Source organism: Microtus ochrogaster, unplaced genomic scaffold (genome assembly GCF_000317375.1).
Source record: "Microtus ochrogaster isolate Prairie Vole_2 unplaced genomic scaffold, MicOch1.0 UNK94, whole genome shotgun sequence".
NCBI lineage: Eukaryota > Metazoa > Chordata > Mammalia > Rodentia > Cricetidae > Microtus > Microtus ochrogaster.
Window position 1 is genome coordinate 540,308 of NW_004949192.1, and position 17,575 is coordinate 557,882.

The following is a 17,575-nucleotide window of genomic DNA, read 5'->3' on the forward strand; positions in this document are numbered from 1 at the left end:
CTTCACCTTCCTTTTCTATCTTTTTTATTACTTTATAAATAATACCAATCAAAATTCCTACTTCCTCCCTTCTTCCCACTTCCCTCCAAATCCCGTGCATACCCCACCACTCTCCAGTCCTAAGATAGGGCAGGATACCCTGCCTTGTGGGAAGTCAAAGGACCTACCCCCTACCTCCAGGCTGAACAAGATATGCATCCAAAGAGAATAGGATCCCAAAAAGCCAGTACATGCAATAGAGACAAATCCCAGTGCCATTATCATTGGCCCCTCAGTCTGCCCTAATTGTCAGTCACATTCAGAGGGTCCTATTTGATCCCATGCTCATTCATTCCCAGTCCAGCTGGAGTTGGTGAGCTCCCATTAGCTCAGGCACACTGTCTCAATGGGTGGACCAACCTTTCACGGTTCTGACTTCTTGCTCATATTCTCCCTCATTCTGCTCTTCAACTGGACCTTGGGAGCTCAGTCCAGTGCTCCGATGTGGGCCTCCGTCTCTATCTCCATCTGTTGCCTGACGAAGGTTTCTATGGTGATATTCAAGATAGTTATCAGTGACTGTGGGACAAGGTCAGTTCAGGCACCATCTCCTCCACTGTTCAGGGTCCTAGCTAGGGTCATCCCCATGGACTCCTGGGAACCCTTCTAGAGCCAAGCCTCTTGCCAACTCCAAAATGGTTCCCTCAATTAAGATATCTCCTTTCCTGTTCCTATATCTGTCCTTCCTCCATCTCAACCATCCCACTCCCCCAAGCTCTCCCCAGCCCTCCACTTCTCCCCTCTCCCCTTCCTTCCCCCCACCCCCATGCTCAGAACTTGCCTGGTGATCTCCTCTGCTTCCAGTTTCCAGGAGGATCTATACATGTTTGTCTTTGGGTTCACCTTATTACTTAGCTTCTCTACAATAATGAACTATAGGTTCAATATTTTTTGTTTTTGGCTAGAATCCACTAATAAATGAACAGCAACACTTTAATACAGTTTCCTATGTTGTGGTGATCACCAATCATATAACTATCTGTGTTGCCACTGTATAACTGTAATTCTGTTACTACAGTGATTATAATGTCAATATCTGTGCTTCCCTGTGGTCTTAGGTGACCCTTGTAGAAGAGTGGTTTGCCCCTAAATTGGTTGAGATGGGAAGGGTGTTCAAAATGGTCCTATGCAAATTTTATTATCTTCATGTTTCCTTTCTTGTGAAATATTTTAAGAGGGTAAGAATTCATGGTCAGGATAATTGTCAAGAGACACACATTAGACAAAAAACTCAATAAAGCACAAACAACAGTGAACATATTTAATCATTTACAGACCTCAGAGGGAGAAACTCACATGGAATGACAAACTGATAACACTCCAAGCAATGTCGAAGTAGTAATTAGATGGAGAAACTCATATAGATAAATGATAATAAGTAAATAGGTTCAGAAGTGGAGGTGAGTAGAACGAGTTCACATCCTTTTTATCCTACATAGACATTTTAAGAATTCTCTGGCTTCTTTTTCATCATGAGTTCAGAGGACAGTATCAGGTTTCCTAGGCATCTTATGGTAACTAAACAGGAGTTGCTGTTCTTCTCAAGATGACCAGTAGAAGCTGCGACACTCATTGTTCAAGCTTAAATGTGGGTTTAATGTAATTTTAATAAATTTTACCTGAATTTTAAATTTAAGCTTATAATAATGCTTAATTCTCTTAGAGCAGTATATTGCTAAAACATACTCAAAGATGATTCTCTAAAATGGGAAGTCTGTAGCATGGTTAATAAAAAACCCAGAGACAGATATTCACGTTCAGTCTGAAGGATAGACAAGCAAAACAGCCAGTCACTGGCTCTTACTTCTACCTCTGTTTGAAATGGTGAACCTGCCTCTAGGAATTTCAGACTGAGACTGTGTCTGAGAACTCTCTCCTACTTATATTCCTTAGGGCTGGGATTAAAGGCATGCACCACCACAGCCCAGTTTCTATGGGAAACCTGTGTGGCTATTGGCGTTAAAGATGTTTGTCACCACTGACTGGATTGTAAGGCTGACTAGTCAGAGATTGTTTTATCTCTGATCTTCAGGCAAGCTTTATTTATTAAAATAAAAATGAAATATTACTCCAGAACTCAAAGGTAATATCTGGATTCTCTAAGAATCTAATTTGCATTGACAGAGATTGAAAATGTAGGCATAGAGCTGTCAGAATATAATTATGCCTCAGTATTAAACATGTGCGTGTTTGAAAGCTCATCAGTTTCTGCAGATATACTGTGGGGAATCATAGTTTGCTCTCATCCTATCATAGATTAAAAGTACAATCAAGCCAAAGATCATGGGGGACTTATTATTTTGTAATGTTATTTGACTTACTTTTTGAAATTTTATATATGTAACTAATAGAGCTTTATCTATCCACCATTGCTCCCCCAAACCTCAATTTCCACTTCACATCCTCTTTCTACAATGATTTATTTTTTTGTCCATCAAAACCAATTATTTCAGTTTGTACTTCCCACGTGTACATATAAGGTGAATGCCAATACAAGGGCATTCAACATTTTCAACAAGGAGGGAGAAAGAGCATGACAGTATGATTGAGAGAAAACATATATATTGAGGAAGAAATTATTTATTAAAATCTAAAAAAAGTTCACGAAGTCATCCTTGTATGATGGGTTTGCAGTAAGTGACATGGAGCCCAGAAGTTTACTGTTACTCTGTAGCTGTCGCAATTTATTTGCATTTCCTCATGACCTGTGAGTTGAGAGAGCCTCGGTAGTGATATCTAATTGCTCTATCTCTCTTTGCTATAGACTCTGGTCAGGAGGGATATTTACTTTGAGTTGATATCTAGATGGATCCTATTGATGACCCTAAGAACGGCAATGAACTAGAAACATGAAGGGTGAGTGCACTTTATTTTTCAGTACAATATCAAATTTATATTCACATGAATGTATAGCCTACACTTGTAAGCACACATTATGTACAATAGTTATTCATTTTTTTTCCAATAATAACTCCCTATGTCATCAGGGACTCAGAGAGAGACTAGAATATATAACGATGCCTCCATGTATGATGTTATAAGAAAGCAATCATTCGTGCTGGGTAAAGACATTCTGCTGCAGTGTTTGGTCGAAAGTACACCCTGCAGTAATTCTCATGTCATCTATGTGATGTAAGTAAGCACAACAACCTCTGGTCTGCCATAGTTTGTCTTGGTGGAATTTAGGTAGATCTGTTCTTTTGAAGATATTTAGCAGGAGTTGGGGGAAGACTTTGTATTTCTTTCTATATGAAGTGGTGTTTATCACACCTGCGGTAGTTGCAAGCATAAACCAAAACTGAGATGAATTTTGGAAATCAATGATGTTGTTCATGATATGGGGAATGAGACAAATTGGAAGTGGTCCTTTCTCTCCCACCAGCTACTCACCAAATAACCACACAGATAATGTTAAATATGAATGCTCACCTTATGAAAGGCTTATTTGTAGCTAGCTCAAGCTCTTACAAGTTAAATTAAGCCATTTCCATTTCTCTATGTGCTTTCCTGAAGTTGTTTTTGTCATGTACATACTTATTACCCTTCTTACCCTTCATACTCGCCATCTCATGGCATCTCTCTGAGTCAGCTCTTGATTTTTTCAGCATTATCTCTGCTTTGAACCTCCTTCCTAGTCATCAGTCAATCAGTGTATTATTAGCAATGAATGCAATATATCTTCATACAGAAGGCTTATTCCACAGCATCATATAATTGACAGAAAGTGCCATGAGGAAGCACTCATTGCATAGGGACATTTAATATGATGTTTTTGATTGTATCGTGCTTTTGGGAGTAGTTGCCCAGTCATGGGTAGTACAATGATATGATGACACATCTCTAGGGTAAAGATACATTGGCAGGGGCAATCTGAAGGAGAAATTGAAACAGAGTGCTCTTTTTCCCATTCATATGCTGTGTCAGGTGTTAGAGCTGGGTTGATTCATGGAATCATCTGCGGCATAACTCTCAGTGAATAGCCACACTGGCAACATAGATACTACTACTAGTAAGAAGAGAAATATTTTGGTGTGAGTTGTCAGTGGTGAGACCACAAGTGTAAGCTGTGGATTTGAAAAAGAAAGGCACGTGAGTTTGGAATTTGTTTTGGCATCTGACATAGTGAGCAAATTGGATAAAGGAGGAGAAATGGAGATGTTGGACTTTTTTGTTTTTGTGACAGAATAATAATAGAGAGTATAGCAACAATACAGAACAGCATTAGGGATACATAAAACTAGAGTACATGGTAAGAATTATGTAGTAAATAGGAAGCACATGTTCTTCCAAAAAAATCCCAAAAAGTCACTATATGTAAGTACTCTTTCATACAAAAGAAAATCTATGTGACAGCATTTAGGTATAGTTATTATTTAGGATCAGATGTGTGATACAATGGTAATCAGAGATAATTCAACACAAAATATTCTGTTGTTGTGAAAAAGCTTCAAGGGCTGGAGATATGGCTCAGTGATTAAGAGCACTGACTGCTCTTCCAGAAGACCCGGGTTCAATTCCCAGCACCCACATGGCAGCTCACAACTGTCTGAAGATCCAGTTGCAGGGGATCTGACACCTTCACACCAATGCACATAAAATAAAGTTAAATAAGCCATAAAAATATTTTTAAAAAGAGACCAGGTCTCTAAAAAAAAAAGCTTCAAGTAAGAGAATGAGACTCTCACAGGCTATCTTGTATAGCTGTGCTACAAAGGGGCAAACAAGATCAGTCTTAGGGCTGTGGAAGCCCAGAAACCGAGAAATGTAACTATTTCATTCCCCTTGAGACATACTGTGCATAAACTCTTATAGTACAATGTATATCATACTCTGATGGACTAGTTCCTGTGAATCTTTGGGGGATATTTGTCTATTAGCAGTGGATTCCCCAGGGAATTCGGAAGCTAAAGGACGTTAGAGGTTGAGCCAGAATTCTGGGATAACTATTAAGGAAAGCTATGTATGGTGCACAGTTGATTGGGTTGATTGTGTTCACAGTAAGGGTTTTGAGATTGTCATGGATGTTTAGGGGCCCTGCTGAGGCTTATGTCCAGCAAGATCTTTAAAATATTGAAAGTCTTTGCATTTGAAGTGTGACAGACAAGCATATAAAGAGTCTCAATAAAGAACAATTGCATCTTTGATGATATGGTAGACTGCCTAAGTCCATCTTATATACTAGAAGGAAAGTTGTCATGATTATTCTTGAGGCTAAGTTACTAAGCAAAGATAATGAAACAATGCCTAATTCTGTGGTAAATGACTTTTGGGCAGCTTCAAAGCCTCATGAACTTTACAGAGAGCATCTATGATAAAGAAATATAGGCAAAGATAATCATGCTTATTTGATGTGGAATTCCCCTCTGGATATTATTATTATGCTTTGTTGCCATTGGTTAATCAAGAATCTGATTGGGGCCTATAGCAAGGCACAGTATTATCAGGCGGGAAATCTGATATATAGAGAGAGTAATTAGAATCATAGAGATACCATGTTGCTGCTGAAGGAGACAGACACCCAGGAAACCTACCAGTAAACCATGAGCCTCATGGTAAAATATGAAATAATAGAAATGCCTTAATTTAAGATGTAAGAATTAGTGAATAAGAAGCATAAGCTAATAGGCCAAGCCGTGTTGTAATTAATAAAGTTTCTGTGTGATTATTTTAGTTCTGGGAAGCCAGGAAATGAATGAGCAGTCTCCACCAACAGAATGGCAGCCAAGTGAGTAACCGCATCCACATAAAAACTGCAAGAACTTTGGAATAAATTCTAGGCACAAAAGAACAGAGTTAAGCACAGCTTATTGGTAGCTGCTGATTTTCAGATAGGCTTTGTTTGCTGGCTATGAGCAGGGGAACTGTCTGTGACTCTTTTAAAAGAAGGCTTACTTACTCAGCATAAAAAAAGCAGCTTCCGGGTTCATACTTTCAGCAAAAACTCTGGCTCTATCAGGAGGCCAAGCACTTGAATGGGATTTTGAGGCAGCATGCTCCAAGTTGCTTGGTGACATCTTGGGCCAACTGCTAACCAGAGTTGAGGTGGTGAGTGTGGCCTGCTCCTGGTGGTCCCAGAGATGGCTGGGAGTCTTCTATGGAGTTGAAGAATAGGTTTTTATAATTATACTTTTCTTAGTTATGATAGAAGATAAAGTAGATATAAATATTGTCAGTGTAATTCTTGCTGGATACCTGTTTTGTTATAAGTAACTTTACCTTGTAAAATTTAATATTTTCCTTTTTATTTAGACAGAAATTAGTAGGTGATGTGTGATTCCCCTTTGTATGCTTTGAATGATTTATTACCACTGGTTAATAAAGAAGCCGTTTTGGGCCTCTTTCAAAGCACAATATAGCCAGGCAGGGAATCTGATATATAGAGAGAGTAGTTGGAGTCAGAGAGATGCCATGTAGCCCCCAAAGTAGACATACAACCAAGAACCTTACCATTAAACCATGAGCCTCATTGCAAAATAAAAAGTAAAAGAAATGGGTTAATTTAAGATGTAAGAGCTACATATAGGAATATGCTAGAGTCATTGGCCAAGCAGCCTTCCAATTAATAGAGTTTCATATAATTATTTCAGGTCTGGGCAGCCAGCAATGAACAAACATTCTCCATTTACACTCACTCTAGTTTATTTTTTTTTTAATACAGGGATGATGTGTTAGGGAAAAGCCAGTCTTAATTTGATTCTTATGTATTCATACATGAGCTTGATTAAAAATATCCCAGAAGGTCCTTACTCCATTATTATAACGACCTGCAGTGTGACTTTCATGGCTTAGAGAGGTATATGCTGTGCGTCATGTGGAAGTTCTAAAGAAATGCTGTAGCATCAAACTATGAGGTCAGTACAAAGCATGGACTGTGGGTAGACAAGACACAGTGATGAAAAACTTTAAATGGAGAGTGTCTATATTAGAGAGCATATGGTTTACTGGATTTTCTGTCATTTAATCATGGTGTTATACTTAGTGATAAAGTATATAATTATACAATATTGAAGGGCTAAGAATTTATTATGGCTGGACTGTGATATCTCACGTTTAATTTCAGCAACTGGGAGTCAGATGTAGGCAGATCTATGACTTCTTGCCCAGCCTGGTCTACAAAATGAGTTCCAGAACAGCCAGGGCTGCACAGCAAGTGAAAGTATAAACAAAAATCAATAAAGAATTTATCATGCCATATTTTATTAATAATTGTTATTCATTGTTATGTAAAAGTGAGTAGTTGATTGAATCATATTATTTTTGACAAAATAATTAACCTTAGAAAATAGTACTAGTAGTTTGTCCACACCTGTGACCAGTTTACTGGAATGCTCACTTCATTCAGATCTCAAATTATTCCAAGAATCAGCCATCTTATCATTTCCTTACATCATTCTCAACGTGAGATGACTTAAGTAATAAGTGAATAGATGAGCTTTGGATGTTCTTATTCTGTCCACATGGTCTTTCCTTATGTAACAGAGCTTAGTGCATTTTCTCTGTTGTGAATCCATTCTGTGAATTATAGCATTTGCTTTGGGGAGGATGTTTCCTGGACTATGGGTGTTTCATTCACTTACATCACCAAAGAATCTCATGAATTTAAGTGTTTGAAAAGGCTTCCTAAAGTTGCCTTTTTATAAACATAGAAATGACTATTGTAATATTTGGATCTGTTCAGTGGAGATACTGGTTCTCATGGCAGAGAATATCTTGCCCTGAAGTTGCCACAATTAATTGCCATTGTAGGGTTGAGTTTTTCTTGATGCATGTGCCTGAATTCCATCTGTAACCCTGGTAAGCACACTGATTCTCAAAGGAGAATTTTAAAGCAATTAGTGGTATGGATGTGATTCTTTCTTCATGTTTCACAAGGGAAAGATAAATAACAGGAAAGTATGTCAAGGTGCAGTTTATTCTTATATGTTTGAAAAATATCTCTTTATTTTTGAAATTATTATATTATTACATAATTAACCCTGATGATTTCTTCCTCTAAATCCTCCTACATATCCTGCTTTGCTCTCATTCAAATTTTTGTCCTTTTAAAATATTATTTCATGTTTCATGCACATAACTCCATTACTGTAATACATATTTCTTAATAACTAAAGAAACCATGCTCCATGCTAGGTCATCTACTGTTATATCTTGGGTTTTCAGTGCTGACTATTAAGTATTGATAACCATTTGCTTGTGTGCTCCTCTTGTTAAAATAAAATTTCTTTTTTTTTTAATCTTCTGGGTGAGTAACATTTCATCCAGTATTCTGTTCTTTACCTCATATGAAAGAAAATATTTGTCTTTTGGGCATTGCTGCTGGCAATCGTCTAAGGCTCATGTGAAACTCTAGATGGCATCAGTGTACCTCAAATTTTCATAAGTATATTCTTCAGTTAGTTGATTGAAACCAAACCTCCTCTTATTCTTTCCTTTATTTCTCTAGCATACCTTGCCAGGGTTGACAACTGTAGAAATACATCAAGTTAGACCCATCAAGGAGAGAATAAATATAGGACATTTATCTTCTTTCAATAAAAATCTATGGCTGCACACCTTAGAAAGTATTGCTTTTACTAATGCTTTAGAGAATAATATTAAGATATCTTACATTTGTGTAATTTTATAATTAGGCCTACATTTTGGTATATGAGCTGCTTCTTTGTTTAAGTATATTTAAAAAATTGAAGTTATAATATAATTCCATCATTTTCCCCTTTCCTTTCTCTTGCCAATCTTCCCATATAATGATAATTTTTCACTTTTAGATTTATTGCCTCTTTTTCATTGATTATTCTTACATACAAACACACATACACACACTTTCCTAAATAAACACAAAAATCATCTATATGTGTTATGTAAATGAAACTCAAATTTTACTGTGTTATCTAATTATGACAGAACATTTGAGAAACTTTTTGCCTAGTACATCCTTTGGCAATTTATAGGATAAGATAAATGATTATTAGTAAATGACATCTTAAGTCCTTAATTTATCTCAGATACATTGCGTTTATATGTGTGTATGTGTGTGTATGTGTGTGTGTGTGTGTGTGTGTGTGTGTTGTGTCATATTTCAGCATGTCTGAAATCAGGAAGTGTGAGTGGATTAACCTTGTTTTTATTCTCAGGACACTTTCATCAATACTGGATTTATTATGGTTTTATACATATTTTAGAAAAATGTTGATCATTGCAAGAAAAGAATGGCACATGTGGAGGTCTGTATGCCCACTGTGGGTAATCTCTATATTGCATTTGAATATTGCAGTTATAAAACTATTGAAAATACTTGTCTAAGAACTTGGAATTTTCTAAACCTTATGTAGATCTTACTAATCATATGAAAATGATTTTCTGTTTACACATACATGCTTTTACAGTTTCTCAATATTTATTGCTAAATATTTTCCTGTTTTATGATCCTGATGATGTAGGGTCTCACAAGCTTGCTCATGATAATCTCAGACTCAGGCATGGAGGAACTGCTTATCCCCAACTTCTGCGAAGGTTTCACTGAAGACACACTCACCACACCTAGCTGGTGGCACTGTAATCTTGTTTTATTTTTCCCTTTCCTTTCCAATTACTAATTTTTTGCATGCAACATTCCATTAAATTTTTATGTTTTCATGTAGTAGTATGTTTGCTAGCTATATTTATAAATACATATTGTATATATATATATATTACTATTTCTGTAGATTTTACATCCTATTCATTTTAATTAGATATAGTTTATGTTTCATGCTATAGAAACACTTAGTGTTCCTAAGGACAATGTCCAGTAAATGCTTTGTGAAGTGGCCTCCACTTGTATCATTTTCTTTTTAACTTTTGGGGAAGTCTGAACCTCTGAGGATTGTAGAAATTATTTCCATTTAATTTCATAAAATTCAAGTTCATTGCATGTCTTGATTTTGTGAATATGTTCTTCTTGGATTTATGTTTTTAAAATAAATATAAAGGTGTTGTACTAGGGGCGGTAGGGCTGCATCCTCAGCACCCCGGCCACCTGGCTAGCTTATACCCCGAAATAATTACATGGACACTGTATTCTTTTAAAACAATGCTTGGCCCATTAGCTTTAGCCCTTACTGGCTAATTCTGATATCCCGATCAACCCATCTCTAATAATCTGTGTAGCTCCGGTCTTACAGGAAAAGATTCAGCATGTCTGACCTGGCGGCTTGCTTCATCGTGTGCGTCTGGCCGGGAGAGCGGAGCATGGCCTCTGCTCCAGAAAGCAGAGCTGTCGAGTCTGACCTCACTTCCTCTTCCTCCCAGCATTCTGTTCTGTTTACTCCTCCCACCTATGTTTTAACCTATGAGGCCAAGCAGTTTCTTTATTACTTAACCAATGACCTTCCTCCATCATAAAGGTTTTATCCATTTATATGAATTTTGGTCATTTTCATCCCATTTTTTCTATCTTGTTCTACTTCTCCACTGAAACTGTGTTTCTTAGCTGACTTTGCTATTTAGTTCCTTTTTTATATTTAAAAATACAAGAATTTAAAAAAAATATTTGCATATTTGCACTTCACTGTCTCTCAAACTTATACTGTATAGTCCTCACCCCACTCTTAAATTCTTTACCTCCTAATTCATTATTTTTATTATGTATCACACAGACAAATATATTTACACACACACACACACACACACACACACACGTATAAATATAGCCTACTGATTCCTAGCTCTAAAATTTTCTGTGGATATAACAACAAAAATGCCAATGCTGTTAGATATTAAAATATTTTATGAAAGTCGTGGTAAGGGCCTCTATGTTACATGAACTTGCTAACCCTGTCATGTTTGTGGTTTGCAGTATTAGGGGTGTTTTGAAATATGAGTGAAAATTCACATTCCCTGTCTATTCTTCTATCTGATTATTGTGTTAATTTTGGTTATTGTATGGCAGTTTCTTCTGAAGTTTAAATAAGTTCGACTGTAGACCTCAATGTAATGTATCTTCACCGTGGGTGGAATAATTTTAGTCTCTAAGTAGCTTTGAAAATTATTGGCTTCTAATGTCAATGTATTGCTATATTTTAAATATACGTGTATGCTACTAATAATCATAAATACATGGTTATAGCTTTAGGAGTACTCTCATTTATTTATCCATATTTTGTTCTTTAACTTATGTCATTTATATCTCATAGAGCATCTGACTGTGCTGTTCAGTAAGGATCCCATTCAAGCAGTAAAGCCCTGATTCCTCTCTGCATCTCAAGAAGTTGACACTGATGGAGATCCCTTTCCTGAATTTATGGTATTGTAGAATCACTTGCTTCCTGATTTCATTTTGGATTATTGGTTACTCATATAAATAATTAGATTGAAGGCTATCTTTTGTTTTATTTTGAAATTTCTTGGTTATTTAACGTAAGTTAAGTAAATTTTTTTAGATTACTGAGTACTTTACTTTATACAATGTTATGACCATTTTTCATTTTTGGGGTGATGAATAATACACATGGGGGTTTGTGTAATTAGGGCACTTGTTTTTTTTTTTGGGAGAAGAAGTTCTATTGTATTGAGTACAATGAGATATTCTAGTAGTGACAAAAATAAGAAATTTTTTGAAAAAGCCCTGAAATCATGGAATTCAATTTGCAGATTCCTGGGACTGTCAGCAATGATTGTTTGCATTAACCCAGTCGTGTTTGAATGGAGATCAAAAAGAGGAACCTAAGTATTTATGAAATTTTTTCTTTCTGTCACTCTCTCTTACCTCAATACCATAAGAAACTAAAATAACATCACAATATGTTTTAAAATAGATTTTATTTAGTGGAATCACCTTTCAGATGTACATGTATCATACACCTGGGATGCTAACTGAACACTGAAAACTAGTATAGCCTACACGATTATGCACCACACCAAATCCAGCTTAGTGATTTTCATGCTCATAACAATAACTCTCTCCCTTAGAACTGCTTTTCTCTTTTCTTCTTGACATCACACCTTAATTTTACTACTTGTTAAAGTGCATGAGCAGAAAGACACAAGCATTTTAAGAGCTTTAAGCAATTAACAATTTAGAACTTGTTTCGTACAAATGGGATAATCTTGTGTATGTGAAAAAATGTATGCCATGCACATATAGTGACATAGGATTGCCAAAGAAGAATGAGCATTCTTTATTTGAGCTGGAAAAATACAGACTCAAACACTAGAAAGGACTGCCAGAACATGACACACATATTGTTCACACACCCTTCTTTGTAGAAAATGAGATGTCATAGTACATTTTGCAAAGCCTATGAAGTATACCCCAAACTCAAGAGTTATCCATAAAACATCTGAATTTTTATAAATGTGTGATTTTTCTCCATATAATATTTCTATTTTGAATGAGAAATCTTGATAGTTTCTATGTTCTTAAATGTGGCGAGACAGATATAAGAGCCAGACTCTCACTTCTGTGTTCTGTTCAATAAGTTTGGGTGCTTCTGTTTTGTGTACTTAGAATTTAGAAGTCCCATCTTGCCTCCAGGGTAATCAAGACATTATTCCCATCAGCAGAAATGAATGTGTTTACTTAGTTTTAATTTTTACTAGTGTTTTATAGCATTCAGTTAATTGTGTTCACTTTTTTGCCTCTGAAGATATGAACAATATATAAACTCACATACTGTCACTTTTGTCACAGAGGGAAACAGCATCAAATGGATAAATAATGCATTCAAAAACACCTATAAATCTAAACCAGCCCTATTATGTTATCAGGGCCCTCACAATTAAATTAGAGTTAGGTCTCATTGATTAGCATGGAATGCCTGAACTGCTATAACCCTGGAAAGTTCCTCCAGGAGACCAATTTATAGAGGATTTCAGACACCATATTGTCCGATATGTGCATTTGCAACTATTCTCTTTGAGAATAAGGTATATAGCAAATTCTCGAGTGTTAATCAACAGTCTATATCAAGAGCATATGATTTTCATGAATTGGGTTTATCAGAAAAATACCAACTAGCATTCCTGTTTTCAAGTCCAAAAGTTGAGTTGGTAGCAGGATCAGGTCAGACCCATTTATGAATATCAGGATGCCTCATATTCTGTTTTGAAAGAAGAACAGATGATCTGTGTATTCCTTATTCCTAAGAGTAGGTGAAACAAATTGAACCAGGTAGCATGAAATGCAGACTTTTAGTTTTACCAAATAAATTGCAGTACTGTTTCATATTTCCTGTGTACATTAGAATTTATTTACTTTTGTGTAGTGATAGAGTAGCCTTTATTCCAGCATGTATATTCATGAAGTACTGATTTTTCATCATTAATTTCAGTGGATATTTCAGGAATAGAATGATACCTGTTCATGTATGTAAACAGGGACTGCTCATTCGTTTCGTCGCCACCTGGACACAAATAATTGCAAAGAAAATATGTTAATTATAACAATGTTTGACTAATGACTCGGGAATATCCCTATATAGTTCTTACATCTTAAATTAACCCATTTCTATTAATTTGTATATTACCATAAGGCTGTGGCCTATCAATATATTCCAATGTCCTTTTTCAGCAGCTATATGGCAGCTCTCTAACTCCACCTACTCTCTCTCTCTCTCTCTCTCTCTCTCTCTCTCTCTCTCTCTCTCTCTTTCTCTCTCTCTCTCTATATATATATCTTCCAACTTGGCTACATTCTGCCATGCTATATGTCAAAACAACTTTATTCATTATCCGATAAATGCAACCCATATAGACAATGGCATCCCACATCATCGCCTCTTTTCTGTCTAAATAAAAAGGAAAGTTTTACATTTAACATAGTAAAATTACATATATGAAATATTCATCAAGGACAAATTGTATTTACAATATTTAGTCCATTTTCATTTGGCAAATTAAGAAAAATACTGTATCATCTATCCTATCTTTGTTAGTCTAAAATTTTAACTAATTTATCCTTTATCATAACTAAGGAATATGATTACTATTAATATCTGTCTTCAATTCTTCAAATTCCTCAGAAAGATATAATACCTAAGTAAACAGGAAGTACATGGTAAATAACTTCCAAATTTCTATAATTGACAGAGACACCTTGCTACTTTGACTGTCACCCAAAGTTCTTCTGTAATTTTGGGGCATCCATCTTCAGCCTACAGGTTCATAGTATCCAGCAGACTTTTCCATGAAGCAGGAAGGGAAATTTGACGATCTTTACTGCCTTGTACTGACAAAGTTCATTTGTTGCTTTCCCCTGTGTCCTGCATAATGTGTGGTAGTTTCTTCTGAGAAGCAGGAACCCTGAAGAAACAACCTATCTTTTAGAAAGTTCAGAAGTCATTTTTCTGTGATTCCTGCACGTCCCTTTCATGCAGCATACCATAAAGCAGTCCTGGCAAGAGTAGTTTTTACCCAAATGGCTAGTCTTGTCATATTGAAGGCAAATTCCATGATGAGTTTCTTCAAAGCCCATCAACTTCTCTGAAGTAATTGGTGCTGCCAGAAGCAGACATGTCACAGTGTTTGTTGATAAAAGTCTAAGCTCTTAAAACCTTTTAAATGCCACAATCTATAGGTCTTTTAAGTGTTGAAATGTATTTATCTAACTGGAATATATCTCTGTGCTTCTACAAAACCAAACTAACAAGGATGACCCCACCTAAGACACTAAGCAATAGAGAGTGTCCCTAAACTGGCCTTGTCCTGTAGTCAGACTGATGATAATCTTAAATATAACCATAGAACCTTTGTCTAATAATAGATGGAAACAGAGACAGAGACCCACATCGGAGCACTGGACCAAGCTCCCAAGGTCCAGTTGAAGAGAAGAAGAAAGGAGAGTATGAGCAAGGAAGTCAAAATCATGAGGGGTTCACCCACTGAGACAATGGGTCTGAGTTAACAGGACCTCACCAACTCCAACTGGACTGGGAATGAACAAGCATTTGTTTTTGAAATTTTTGAATAATGCCTATCCACCTGAAATCCATCTTTGTACATCTAGAAAACCTAACTATTATAGCCAATTGACTATTGTAGCCAATTATCTATTCATTTGCATTTATTTATTATTCATTACATTTTTAAATGAGTTGCAAAAACACAATACCTTAATCAAGAGTAGAAATATACATATAACAACACTGATCTTAAATTTGTATCAATTAAACCAACCCATACCAATGCTAATCTCTATAGCATATCCCCCTTTAAATATGAACACACATTTGTAAACAATATTTGGGAATTTGGTCATCATCCTCTTCAAGCTGCTTCCTGATTTTTGTTGTGCAAAGTCATTTTTGGGCATGTTCATGGCTACCTTTCAGGATCTTTGGTCCATCCAGTCACAATAGTCTGAAAGGTTCCATAGGGTCTGATCTTCTGTGGAAACAAAAGAAGAGCCTCTTTTCCAAACGAACATATCCTTAGACCCATATTTTGAAAACAAGATCTCTTCAAAGTATATACATTGGTTACTTAGCTCTTTTACAGGCAAAAATTTCAAAGAAAAAAATATACATAATTCATACTCTTTGTATATATTTAATCTCTAAGTGGCTTATTTTTCTCGATTGATTTTTCTACAAGTTTAACATTTATTCTATTATTTTTACACCTTTAATCTATGACTATCTGTACTCTTTTATTACATTTACTGATTCTTTAGTTTTTCTTCACTCTCTGAAGCCTACATACATTTATCCAACACTGAGACTCATTTAGGGTTCTTTTATGTCTGAATCTGTCTTATTGTGTGTCTGTAATCTTTTTCTGTCTTAGAGAGCTTGTAAATTGGTCACAGCATCCCTGGGTGCTGGCTTCTCCTCTCTCCACCTTTCAAATGGTGGAAGTTATGGATTCTCTGGAAGACAGAGTTGGGCAGAGCTGGACTCACTGGACTTTCCCTGGGTCTGGACGAGAGGGTGAGTGTTGAATGATCCAGTCCTTCCTCCCAGCCACCAGGGAGAAAGACAGTCACTGAATCAGGAGTCTGTCAAAGCAGGATCTCATCTAATGGTATCAAGCATTAACTTATATAGAGTTGTGATTGGGTTGGAGAAGCTTGGGATGGATTGAGATGGAGTAAGGAATAAGGGCCAATAATGTTCTACCATGCTTGCAGTGGCTGTTCAGTGGCAAGTCTAGGTTAGGTAGCCAGAGACAGGTCTTCAAACTCAAGGAAGGCTCAGGAAGTTACACTGGGCTTCACTTATGGTCCCCATGAGGCCCACCATCACCCCTTTTTGATTTTGTCATGACATTTAATGTTGTGGTCCATGTCTTAGGTTGTCTTCCACATGGAGATTTTACCTGTCACTGAGTACCATGTATCTCATTTATGAAGAACCCACTCCATGACCTGCCTTAGATTGTCCCAGCCTATCTGAGGTCTTATCCATCACTGGTCAAGTGGAGAGTGGAGGATCGGTTTTTATATGAGAATTACCAGTCATACAGTCATACAAGGGGTCAGACTCCTGAGTAACCAGCCTATGATTGTATACCTTGACCTGATGTAATTCAACCACCTCTAATCTTTGGTAAATAAATTGTGTGATCTTATCCAACACACAAGGCCCAACAGTAAGGAGGAGAATAAGGAAAAGGAAGGGCTAAGCAGGGAAAAGAACTAGGTTAAGAATCCATAAAAGCCCAACCACAGGGGTTTGTCCAGAAAGTGTCACCATCTCTTCTCTGGGTATAATCAGGATAAGCAACAACATCCACATTTTTTATTGTTTCTGAGAAGAAGCAGAAAGGCACCCCTCAGGGGCTAGAGAAATGGCTCAGAGGTTAAGAGCACTGTCTGCTCTTCCAAAGGCCCTGAGTTCAATTCACAGCAACCACATGGTGGCTCACAACCATCTGTAATGAGATCTGATGTCATCTTCTGGCCTGCAAGTGTACATGCAGGCAGAACACTGTATACATACTAAATAATAAAGAAAACATTTAAAAAATTTAAAAAGGCACTTCTCAGGGGCAAGACACTCCCTGGAAACATTATTATCATTATCCCCTTGTTGAGGTAAATATTTAAGATTTCTGGTTGGCACCCAGATAGGCTTTTTTTTTTCATTTTGAGAGAAGACACATCCAAATCCTCTACCTGCAGTGATGAGTGGGTCTAGTCCTCTCCAGGCTCCAGTCAAGGGGTCCCTCCATTTAACCCCAATACTACTGTAGGTAACTGATGAAGACCAATGGTTTTAAAAATTAGACAGATATTTATTTTTAGGGTTCATGGCAAACTTTCAGGGGGTCTTGGTACATCAAACCATGGTGTGGGATTCCCCTCTCTATGCTGTGAATACAACTGGTTAATAAAGAAACTGCTTTGAGCCTATATCATAGGAAGGCAGAACAGAGTTAGGCAAGGAAAACTAAATTAATGTCGGGAGAGTCAGGGAGTAGTTATGGAGCTGTCGCCAGAGACAAGCATGCCAAAACTTTGCTGGAAAGCCATAGCCATGTGACAATACACAGGTTAATAGAAATTGGTTAAATAATATGTAAGAGCTAGCAGATAAGAACTTAGAGCTAATAGGCCAAGCAG

The 17,575-nt window shown here is 36.7% G+C and overlaps 1 long non-coding RNA gene across 3 annotated transcripts in view; it reads left to right on the forward strand.

Moving 5' to 3' along the window:
• LOC101981174 overlaps positions 1–17,575 on the forward strand; it is a 274,159-nt gene that overhangs the window by 62,271 nt on the left and 194,313 nt on the right. Inside the window, exons 7-11 of one of the 3 annotated variants that reach the window (XR_003376705.1) lie at positions 2,804–2,895; positions 5,711–5,764; positions 9,171–9,260; positions 11,211–11,320; positions 15,799–15,941. This is a non-coding gene — a long non-coding RNA (uncharacterized LOC101981174). Of the gene's footprint in view, positions 1–2,803; positions 2,896–5,710; positions 5,765–9,170; positions 9,261–9,476; positions 9,584–11,210; positions 11,321–15,798; positions 15,942–17,575 lie in introns of all 3 variants that reach the window. The other 2 variants (XR_003376706.1, XR_001229499.2) reach the window with 2 other exon arrangements.